The 12,340-nt window shown below is 39.9% G+C and overlaps 1 protein-coding gene across 6 annotated transcripts in view; it reads right to left on the bottom strand.

The window, feature by feature from the left end:
- The window catches only part of ptpn4a (protein tyrosine phosphatase non-receptor type 4a), an 84,989-nt gene that overhangs the window by 61,671 nt on the left and 10,978 nt on the right, over positions 1 to 12,340 (bottom strand). For 2 of the 6 annotated variants that reach the window (XM_074657517.1, XM_074657514.1), the window contains exon 2: positions 10,020 to 10,112. The exons of 2 other annotated variants lie outside the window; for them this stretch is intronic. The gene's annotated coding sequence lies outside the window, so the exon portion shown is untranslated. Of the gene's footprint in view, positions 1 to 3,263; positions 3,287 to 10,019; positions 10,113 to 12,340 lie in introns of those variants that run through there. 2 more of the 6 variants (XM_074657511.1, XM_074657512.1) reach the window with 2 other exon arrangements.

Raw genomic sequence — 12,340 nt, forward strand, 5'->3', positions numbered from 1 at the left:
TGTTCTGACTGCATAAACATGTGAAGCTTCAAATACCTTCATATATTACTCGCCGAAGCATCAAAGCCCAAAAAATCGTATTCGGTACAGCCCCAGTAAGCTGAATCAATAAGAAATAAACTTTGACATTTGCCCTCCTTCACCACTCAGAAGCAGCTTTAGCCTCTCTTTGTACCATGTTGTTATTCTTCTGATAAAAGATCTATCTGGAGGGTATAAATTCTTTAACCACCGCTCTCAGCAAGTGTGTGTTTAACGGTGTGTAGGATCAATATAGTTAATCAGCCTCCCATCATTGGAGTGTAAAAGCTCCCTTGACACCATAAAGAACAAACACACACATTGTGCACATAAGCACAATGCATATTCATGTGTGTGGGAGAGCTGATCTCAGCTCTTTTGCATCTCAATTGTTTAAGCTTCAATACGGACTGTGTGTGAATATCCACAGTAACCTATGGCATCCACACATATAATACATAGATGTTTACATGCCTATCTGTATAGAAGGATCACAGTTCTCCACAACAAATTCTGTTGAAAGCTAAAAAAAATTAAAATTATGATATTTCAATACAGTTCTGCAGGTGTATATTGTAGGTCAAAGTTTACAGTCTGAGCATCGGGGAGCTGTGATTTTCTCGGGTGTCAACACTCCCAACATTAAAAATAAGAAAGGAATTACGCAGCTTTAAGCACTTTGATGCTGATCATGTGAGAGCAGCTCTAGCTTTGGCCTGAAGGCAGCGGGGCAGTCATACAGGTCTCACAGTGAATGAACCCGATTGTCATGAAGTATGAAACTATTCCACCGCCATTCTGTTTTGTAATTCAGTGAAAGGCAACGTCACAGATTTTTTTGGGGTCAAGAAGACCGAATTACTTGAATTTAAGCAAATAACTGACGTTATGAATGAACAGTGCAGACTAGCAGAATAAATTGTTAGTATAATAATGGCAGAATAATTAATGGAATAAAATAGTCAACCAACTCAAAGTTAATCTAGTGGGGTTTTTTCAGAACAGAAAAATCCACACCGGTGTTTTACTTTCAGCACATTGTGCTACTGGTAACAACACATAGGATGAGCTTAATATAAATATATACTCAAGGTAGGGCTGCACAGTTAACCGAATATTAATGGTCATCACAATTTTGGCTTCCCACAATTAAATGAACATGATTTCATCAGATTCTCGTTGAGAACGGGTTCCTAGTTGTCTGATTCCTTGGAATCACATGCCTCCATGACTATTGATTCCTCTCATTGATGCTTTCCCAGTTACACAATACGCATGCACAATGACGCAACGGCATGCGCACGCTGTATCATGTTTCAGTTTGTTTGGGACCGGAGACACGGCAGCGTGGTGTAATAAACCAGAGGGGACGCACCCTATTTTTTCCCTGATAATACTACACTGTGTACAACAAATCCATGTTCAAATTGGCAGGAGGAGAGTTAGTAACGTTAGCTGTTAGCAGCCGGTGGGCAGCACAGTCCTGCTTGGCTAAATAAAGAACAGAGCTACTAACGTTAACGGAGGTTCTATTCAAGCTCTATTCAATAAAAAATGGACAAAGAATTGTGCGAAGGGTAATTATAACATTATCATGATGTGTTCGAATGTAAAAAATTCGATCTGCCAAAATTTCTAAGTGCCAGACAAAAAAATACCCTGATTGCATTATTGACGCTTAAAACTTGTGCTCCGCTCATAGAAAATGCATATCAAAACAAACGTTTCCTAAACCGACAGCTAGCCACCAGCCGGCGATCAAGATGTTGCCTCATTTTCGGGGAGCTGTCATGCCGCTACACAATGCACCCTACAGCGGCAGCCTGTGAAAATATTTTCCTGAAAATTGCCGCTGCAGTCCAGAGAAGAAGAGTAATACACAATAGAGAGCAGAAAGGAAAATGCACTGAATTCAGGTGAAGAAGAACCGTAAGTCTTATTTTGATGCAAAGATTTGTACATTAGGAGGGATGTAGCACAACAAGGAAGTGAAAGCAAAGCTCTAATTATTTATGTTTTATGCGAAAGTGCAATAAAAATATTTTGTCCCTAAAATCAATGAATAATCGTGATGAATAATCGTGATCTCAATATTATGTAATATAATTGTGATTATCATTTTGGCCACAATCGTGCTGCTGCCCTATATTAAGGCATGATTTTTGGCATTACTGAAGCAACTAAATCTGTCCGGCGTCTCTTAGGAAGAGATAGAGAGAGGATAGCATCATGTGACATAGTCATGATGACTACATGATTTCCTTTATCCCCTGCACCCTCAGGATAACCCTCTATTCCTATTCTTAGAGGCTATATCTGTTCAGACCTACACTAAACCAATCAGAACTCATCTCATCAAATTTCAACCCATCTCGTTCATTACCCGTCTCCCCCTCACACTACTCAAGCCTTTTTTCGAAGAAGCCTCGGATCTTCTATTCTTTCTCTTTGCTGAGAAGCAGAATTAGACCGAGGTTGACATTTAAAATGAGAGATCGGCAGCGGGTAGTTGAGGAAAGAGTACCAGGAAAAGGCTTTTATCATCAGCCTAATCCTTCAGAGGCAATGCAACAGTCATTTTCCAGGAAACTCAGCACCTCCTGCCGCTGATCGGAGCTTTACTAAAATGTGTCCATATTATTATCAATGCCGTACTGTCTCTAAAAGGTCACTTGCTCAGGCACTGAAAAGAGATTGCCTGATTAATTTTTCACATTTAACAATGAGTTCTCAAGGTCTCTGCGGAAAGATTACAATACAGCCTAATCTGCAGGCCTATTTATACTATAGACATTTAACAAACTGAAGGAATGATGAAGAGATAGAATATAATGACACAATAGGATGCACAAAAGAAACAAAAAATATAAGCACTTTAAATCCCTGCCTGGATGCATCTGGACGGGTTCTTACCTCCAGCTAAAACATCTACAGTTGGTTATGTTAATGTAACATATGCACACACACATTTGCATTATTACACAACTACTATAACGTGTCAATTGAAAGCGGAGAGGGAAACCAACCTCATTTAAGAACGCGGTGAGGACAAATCGCTTCTACCTTTGGTAATATACGACCAAAAATACAAACATATATATTAGGGCTGTCAAAGATAACGTAATAATAACGTGTTAATGCAAATTTGTTTTAACGCCAATAATTTCTTTAACGCATTAACCCAATGTGCGATTTTTAGGTTGTAACTGGCTCAGTTTTAAAGCTAGAGTGAAGATACTTACATCGTATGAAACTGGGAAAATCAAGGAATCCATTGGTACCAACCATGTCATACTAGCTTGTCACAAAGGAGGTTAAATAATGCTCCAAACTTAGGCTAAATTTTGGCCATTTTCAAAGGGGTCCCTTGACCTCTGACCTCAAGATATGTGAATGTAAATGGGTTGATGGATACCCACAAGTCTCCCGTTTACAGACATGCCCACTTTATAATAATCACATGCAGTTTGGGGCAAGTCATAGTCAAGTCAGCACACTGACACACTGACAGCTGTTGTTGCCATGTTATGATTTGAGCATATTTTTTATGCTAAATGCAGTACCTGTGAGGGTTTCTAGACAATATTTGTCATTGTTTTGTGTTGTTAATTGATTTCCAATAACAAATATATACATACATTTGCATAAAGCAAGCATATTAGCCCACTCCCATGTTAATAAGATTATTAAATACTTGAGAAATCTCCCTTTAAGGTACATTTTGAACAGATAAATGTGTGATTAATTTGCGATTCATCACGATTTAATATTTTAATCGTATATACACATCAGTATACACGCAGTACAACATGCTCAAACACACTCTGTCTCATTCACACCCACATGCTCAATTATGGCACATTTCCACCAGATCCAGTGACGGAGGGCGCCTCAACGCTTTCCCTTCATTTCCTATGGAAAGCAGGAGAAGCAGTCGCCCAGTGCATGGTGGGAGTGTTGCGGAAAGTTGGAGGGGGTTGAAAAGATTCAACTTTATGCAAATGAGCCCGTCTAGCGTGACACGTCGGGCTCACGAAACTTGGACCAAGCTGTCAAACTAGGCGATCTAGTTCTAAAATGAAACGATACTCAGCAGTGGCATAGACTATTTCTCGCCTAAAATGTTTTCAGAAGTAGATTTTGGTGGATTGTTTTGACGGACAGAAAGTTTACAATAAGGCTGCCATGCTGTTTCCTGTTTGAGGTGTTTGGGTCCAGTGGACATGTAGCAACATCTGCTGCTTTAAAACATCTGAAAATTAATTGTCTGGGTGCCTTCAGCACAAATGTTCACTTCTGAGAGAAACAGTTTTTGTGTGTGTGTGTGTGTGTGTGTGTGTGTGTGTGTGTGTGTGTATGCGCCCACGGATGGGACATACTGTAGGCTTATAGAGTCTCCTCGATACTGCTGATAAAAGGGATTCTGCTTGATTTATAATTCATGAAACTTGAAGCTCTGCATGAGTTTTACACTGTGCCACACCTCCCTCTCTCTCTCTCTCTCCTTCTGTGATATTTTGTGATGATCGACATCTTTTAAGTCAAAACAGTAAGCTCTTAGAAACAAACGACAGTCTGCTCGTGGTCTACCACGTTGCTTTTTATATCACTTTTTCTCGTCAGACAGCAGCATGGTTTTGACCTGCTGTGGTTCAAACCTAGAAGTTTCTGCAGCTGGGGGAAAAAACAGGTGTAATTTTTAAATTGTTTGGGTTGTGTGTGGCTAGCAGTACTGTGGATGCTCAAGATAGAAGACCTATAAACCCTCCACATATACAATCTATAAGCTTAACAACCTTATGGTGGATTAACTGCAAGCCATGAAAGAGGAAGAAGTGATTCAACAGTGGAATTGATGATTAAACAGTTTGATTGAATGTATTACAGAGCTCATGTAACGAGAAGCATGTGTGTGGGAGAGGTGTTAGGGGATGTCTCTGCACCACTGGTTGTATGAAGAGGTGAAGATGAAGAGATGGAGGTGGGTGGAACACATTGTGGTTGGTAAACAGGGCCAAAACAGGAAAGCGTGGGCCCACCTGACAATCACCTCACAGCCTGTACAACGTTTCCACGCTGTAGAAAATAAGGTTAGCTTCTCCTGGTGAACAAATACTGAGACGGCAATTAGTTCGGTTTTTGCACGTCCTGAGAGGTATGAAGCCAGAATTCCCTTTCAAGGCCACAGTTTGCTTCATACAAAATACTGAGGTGCACGCTCATGTGTTCAACTCAAACAGCTGATACAAAATCTCCCGAGATCATCAGGCTTTTTAAGGTTATTTCTGCTAGCATCACTCAGCACAGTGCACCGTCAAAGTCCTGACACAGTAGCGAGTAACTGCCTGTTTTTCTCATAGAGCAGGCGTATCTTTGACACAGAATACAGTCAGTGTGACAATAACATGCTGTAGCTTATCAAACTATAACTCCAACCTGCCTAACTGTAGCCAGAGCATAGAGAGGTGAAGTCCCGCCCCTTACGGTGGACCCAATGGGACCTTATTTCGGAAAAAATATGTACGGTAAAATATTGCTGTTAGTACGAGTCAGGACGTAATGTTTAAAAAAAACTAATATTGATATGAACACTGCCTTTGTTGTATACATTTTCATAACATACCAAAACATCAACGCCCTGCCTTTCCAAACAAGTATATTTGCATGCACAAATACTACCAAAACCGTTTCATAAGCCATGGAAAGGCCGAAAAATTTAAGCAATTGCTATTAGGTTGATTCTATGTAATCTGTAGCATTTAGCATGTTTAAATTACATTGGTAATGTACATGGACTATATGTTCTTTGTAGTTTTATAAGGTTACATATGTAGGCCAGTACAGCTATGTATGTGTGGTGATGTTACCAAGCAGATGGCATTTCCTCTGCAGCACTGACCTGATATACACAACAACCTCAAACCGGGTTTCACAAACATGGGTTAGACCGTGCTTCATTTAGCCTGTTCTGCATTAATCTGATTTTACAAAAGAAGATTAGTGCAACCCCGGACCTAAGAGAGGGCTTAAATGAACCAATGAAACAGATTCAACTCCGGAGTAATGCTGTTATATATAGTAGTACGGAGTACATCCGTAATGTTGTAGAGAATAGAAATGTTAAGAAAATGGACCACAAAGCACAAGAAACAAACAGACTGACTTTGCATGGCTTCATATAGTGTTTGATGATGTAATGTTTGGCTGTGGAGTAACGTTTAGCAATGCAGTCTGTTTAGATTCATGTCTAATAGCTATTGTTGCCTTTTTTATTCCACTAAACGTGTAAACTATACACATTTTAAGGCTGTTTACTACTACAGATACCCAGATGTTTATAAGTCTTGATTATCTGGACTCCAATGTCAGATGAACACCTACTCTTCTAAACTCTTTCTGTGAAATCACTCTAAATGCTTTTGTTTTGTCACCTTGCTCCTATTGAACATAGGCACAATAGCATCCCATTCACTTCCAACCAGCGTACACAGCTGCGTTCTTCTAGAATTGTATTGTATTGTTGTTGTTGGAGTTTATCAATGAAAGAGCGCGTTTGTTGCGTTCATGTAGCTATGACAATTTATCAACTCCTAAAAAAATCAATGCACTGCAATTGTATTGAAACACAACCGATCATATAGCAGGATATCAAGGGCAAGTCCTCAACTGTTGCATCTGCCCTCAAATGGCCTGAAGAACAAACCTAACAAACTCAAATTACTGCCACTGCTCACAGTAGTAGCTTAGCCAGTGTTAATCAGTTGCTAGGTTAATGCTCGAGCAAGAGGTGCTAAAATATGCACAGATTCATAGTCCTGTAATTAATGTGTCACAGATTAAAGTGTCCAAGAAATGTCATGTATTGTCCGCTTGCTAGTAGCTTCCATGCTGGCGTAGAGACCAAGAAAGAGAGATAGGCAGAGAGAGCAGGCCGAGCAGCCGTGAGTCAGCCAGAGCCAGCCCCCTGCCTCATGCTGAAATCAGAGAAACCACAAGAATGTAACAGCTTCTGTTATTATCCCTCCCTGCTGCCTCGCTGCCTGATAGCCTGCCCCAGAAAACAGCAGCGAGGCCGCCTGTTTCTCCCTCTCACACACACACACACACACAATCCTGTTCTCAGGTTCTCATCTCTGACACACACAGATTCTCTCAGGGTATGGTTGTCCATTTTGCGCGCTCTTTCTGCACACACACACACACACACACACACACACACACACACACACACACACACACACACACACACACACACACACACACACACACACACACACACACACACACACACACACACACACACACACACACACACAACACAGATACTGTATATAAGCTCATACACACAATGAATTGCTGCAAACCCAGTAGGGCTGTCAGACACGCAGAAACATCTAGAGTCTAGACCAATGCACACAGAAAAACCAAGCTGATACAGTACATAGCTAGCCGGCAAACACACAGTAAAATAGGTCAATGGACTGAAAGAATAACACTGATATACTATCCAATATATTGATATTCAGCAACTTGCTGTGTAACTAATCAATGCTTTAAATGGACACTTAAAATGTAAATAAACTGTTACAAGTTACTTTACAATACTTTTTTCCTACATCTTTTTATTTTTATTTTGATGTAGAAAGGGTTGCCAGGTTGCTACAAATACTACTACAAATAGTCAATGTTTACATTTTAACAAGCTAACATGTTATCTAGAAGTCCAACCATGTTTTAATGTAAATCATGTGACATGTCAGCTGTCAATTTAGCCGTCTATAGCTACAAGATCAATCCATCTTACACATTTAATACCAACATACAGTAAGCTTACGTGTCCCTGTTTAACTCACCAATTAGCTACAGTCGTGTTAAGCAGCTACACAGCAACAATGGATGACTAACGTTAGCTTGCTAAGGTAAGACAACTTTTTTTGCTACACAGTTATAGCAGCAGTGCTATCTGCGACACAGCATTACCGGCTTCATCTATCTGTTAAAGTGATGGCTTTTTGGCATTCAAAGATAGGTCTCTGTCACATGAATGTCCTGTAATCTTTCTATTCAAACATAGATTTGCTATATTGTGATATAAATTGATATTTTAAAATATCCTTATTAATATTAACTGGGAAACGTATTCATTTCAACCAATTGCCAAGCCTGCACACACATGCACTTTCAAGATCCTTCTCCCAGTGAGAAATCAGTGACCAACTATTGAACTGAGAGAAAAAAATAAAATAAAGTAATGAGCACGATATACGTTATACATTTTATTTGCAGTGTCTCACGGTTCCTAAATACAACTAAAGGGTCCTTGTGGAACAAGTTAGCTTGAGGAAAGGATCATCCCTATCCTCAGGCTGTGAGTTAGAGTTAAGGACACACCCTCCTAAAAGCATGCCCATCAGCCTTTGTAACCAGATATCTCTACACATGTTGTTGATCCTTTCACTCTTACTTTCTCTACTGCATCATCGCACGTGCACAGTGACGACACTAACAGCCCCACCTACATTCGTCACACGTCTGTTGACTAAAACAGATTATTGAAAGACAAAAACAACAAACAACTTTGTTTTGAACAAGGATTCAAGACCAGTAAGGATAAAAATAAAGGAGAGAAGGAGGGAAGGCTAGAAAACAAGCCTGACGTGGAGAAGCAGTATGAAGTAAAAACAGCAGCACAAAAGTCCTGTGTTTTTAGACTGCTCTTTATGTTCCTGTTTGAGTTGGATATGGAACCCCTTTGCGTTTCCTCCACACATCTCCAAGCAAAACAAGCAGCGGATAAAACAAGGTTTTACCATGTAAACTGTTGATGGTCCAGAAATAACCCTGTCAAGTGTCACACAAAAACACACAAAGAGGGCAGGAAACTTAAGGTTTAGAAATACGGAAACCAAAGTAAATTAAAGTCTCTCACTAGTAGGGGTGGGGGAGAAAAAAATCGATACAGCATAGTATCACGATAGTTTGCGCTGCAATATTTTATTGACACAGGGACGTCAAGTATCGATCTTTTATTACAAACTATTAACCTCTTAACAGTCCGGTTGCTATTCTGTATTTCAGAGGTTGTAGCGGGCTCAGTCTTAAAGCTAGAATGAAGATACTGGTATCATATGAAACTACAAAACTCAAGGAATCGGTGGTACCAACCATGTCATGTTATCTTGTCGGGAAGAATGCTAAATAACACTCCAAAGTTGTGTTAAATTCTGGCAAGGAAAAACTGGCATGGCCATTTTCAAAGGGTTCCCTTGACCTCTGACCTCAAGATATGTGAATGAAAACTCTGAGATGTACTGAGTGAAAATGGTATCTTATTAGATAAAACAGATGTTGACAAACTGCATCATTTGCAGTTGAAAAAACTGTAATAAATCACAATATATCTTGTCGAAATAGATGAATTATTTGAAGATGGAAACGGACACTTTTCAGCCACATGATTGTTAGTAATTTCATCGAGTTAAACTCTGGAGAGATATTAGTGTTTTTCTTTAACCCCAACTGGTCACATCTCAACCGGAGATCAAAAACAATGAACCTTGCTAATTCTCATGAGGGGGGAAAACAGCAGAGTAAGGAGCGCAATCCATTTTTGGCTATGCCCCACTGTTCTTAAGCAACTGCGTCCTTTGACCTCCTGAGGTATTCAAGGCTCTTTAAGCAGCTGTTTCAAAGGCAGACCTGAGGATCTGAAGCTGACACTGACACACACACACATACACACACACACACACTCGCTAAGCTCAGGTTGCACAAGCAGCAGGTTATAAAGGGCACATGGCAATAGATCTACAAGTTTGCTGAGAAAATCGCAATACACCTTTAGGAAATGGTGCGTGTAAATGTGCATAGAAGGACTTGAGTTTTCTATGCATTTTGGGGATAGTGGTGAGGATGATAGTGAAGGAAAGGACAAGCCAAAACACGCACTGGAGCATAACTCTTGAGTAAAGAGCAAGGAGCCAGCTGTACTCACATACCTGAGGAGTGTAAAGGTGGGGGTAGGGCTGCAGCGGAGAGGAGCCCTCTCTTTCAGATGAGAGATGTTTAGGTGTAATGATCCAGTGGTTATTCTATAACAATGTGACATGGAGCAGTGATGGTCAGGAAGGACTGATCTCACCATATTATCCCCATGCTCAGTCTATTTTAGACGCTTGACCAAGATTGATGCACTTATTCCCAACACTTGTGTGTAACTTTTGTCACCATATCTGGGCTAAGTTCTAACTACATTTTTAGTACGTATTTAGACATTAATAAGGGACTTAAACCTCTATTGCCTGTGCTCAAATTCAACAGACGACTTCCAAGAAAAGTCAAATATGATATGATCATATCACTCTCTGAGCAGCTTGCCAACATACTTGAGCCAAGGGGTGTGGTCACACAACACTGACTATGTTTACTTGCACACAAATATTCCACTATTATTCTGAATATGACAATATTCTGAATTTACTATGAGTCATGTACACAGCATATTCCGTTTGGATATTCTGAATTAGGTCTTATACCGAATGGAGCCTTTTCTGATTAAGATATGTGGGATATGCAGATAATATTCAGGTTTTAGGAGCATTCTTTGGACATGGATACACTGCATTTGGAACATGCGTTTTGGGGGTTTTACGGCAGTTTGCAACATACGGCCTCTTGCCTGTTTGCAGCTCTGTGCGTTGTACACAAACCAACTAGCCGACAGTTTGCAGAGATGCATGCGCAAAAGAAAAGCCCACATTTCCAGTTGGAAGGAGAAACACAGCTACCTTTAAACATTAAAGATTTGGATATCAACAGGTTTTTGGATATGAGCAAATATCACAACGCCAACCTTTCAAGAAGGTGGATGAAGAAATGAAAGGCTGTGTTCGCACGGTCGAACAAGTCCGCCCGCCGGTTATGTTAATCGGAGTATGCACAGCTGCATGTAAAGGGGAATATTCGTGGAATATTCATTTTCATTAATAATAAGGGCAAAAAAGTGAATATTTTGTGCATATAAATGTAGTCAATGCCTCATTTTCATTTGCTTTGCAAAAGTTTGCACACACTTTCAAGCATTTTAACACATGACTACTTTCCTCACAAAGTAAACTGAATACTGCCGTATCAGTATGTTGCTGACAAACACTTCAACATTTACATTTAACATTTACATTAGCTGACAGCTAAGACAAGACATGGATGCAGCTGCAAGCAAACATAACATGCCTACCCTACAGTTAAATTAATGAATGATGTTCAACAACCAATAGCAGCACCAACCGCCAAGTAGCTCATTAGTATTTAGGTTCAGACTGATCAGGAACAAGCAATAATATAAAACTGGTTGTTGGTATCAATCCCATAATACTATAGATCTCTGGAAGGATAAGATGAGAAGAGAGTCAGCCAGAACAGCTTTTAAAGTAGAGCTACAAATGTTCCTTTATGAAAAAAATACTAAATATTTGAACTTTTGAATGTACTATGAGAATTGGATAGCGTCCCAAAATGGTACCATGTTTATATGAAAACTGCCTGTTTATTTAAAACCTGCATTAAGTAAATTTTTTTATCAATAAAGCCAAACATCTACTACTACTTTGCTTCACATCACATCCACCCATTGATGCAATCATTGACCCCCGGTCCCTGGCTGTTTTGTCCAGCCACCCTCGTCTCCCATTCCTCCATATAACCAAAGACCATCTCTGCATCTATCCATGTCATATCCAGCGATCATCAATGATCATGTTAATCCTTTAATGTCTTTATGTTTTGCTATCTTAATCCAACCTCTGCAAGGCTAGCGTAGTTTCATCTCACACAGCCTCCTAAACTATAATCTAGCTATCTTTATCTCATGGCTCTGCTGGCATAATCTAGCCCTGCATTTTTCAGAAACTGGGTTAGAACACACAAGTGACTCATAATAGGGCAGATACCGATGATGAATTACAACAGATATCTAGAGCCACTATTTATGTTGCCAAGGCCTAAAGGCTTGTGGGCTAGTGGAGTAAAAAGTCAATCTCCCCTACTAAATCACGTTTTGAGTCATTTTGTAGATGCAGGTCCCAGAAGACCGAGTGGTCTTCAGAAAAATCGAACAGAAAACGATACTTAACGTTGGGATATCAGTATTTTAAAAGCTAGAGCGATTTCCAAGAGTCTGTACAGTATATTTGAATGCGATATGCTCTACAAATTTTACCCCACCTGCAACAATTTAAAATAACAGTAAATAAGTCATTTGTTTCAATGTCATTGACAAAAATGTGTGGGAGCAAAACAATGTACTGCTGTGGACGGGGCC

This window comes from Sebastes fasciatus, chromosome 14 (genome assembly GCF_043250625.1).
Source record: "Sebastes fasciatus isolate fSebFas1 chromosome 14, fSebFas1.pri, whole genome shotgun sequence".
Lineage (NCBI taxonomy): Eukaryota > Metazoa > Chordata > Actinopteri > Perciformes > Sebastidae > Sebastes > Sebastes fasciatus.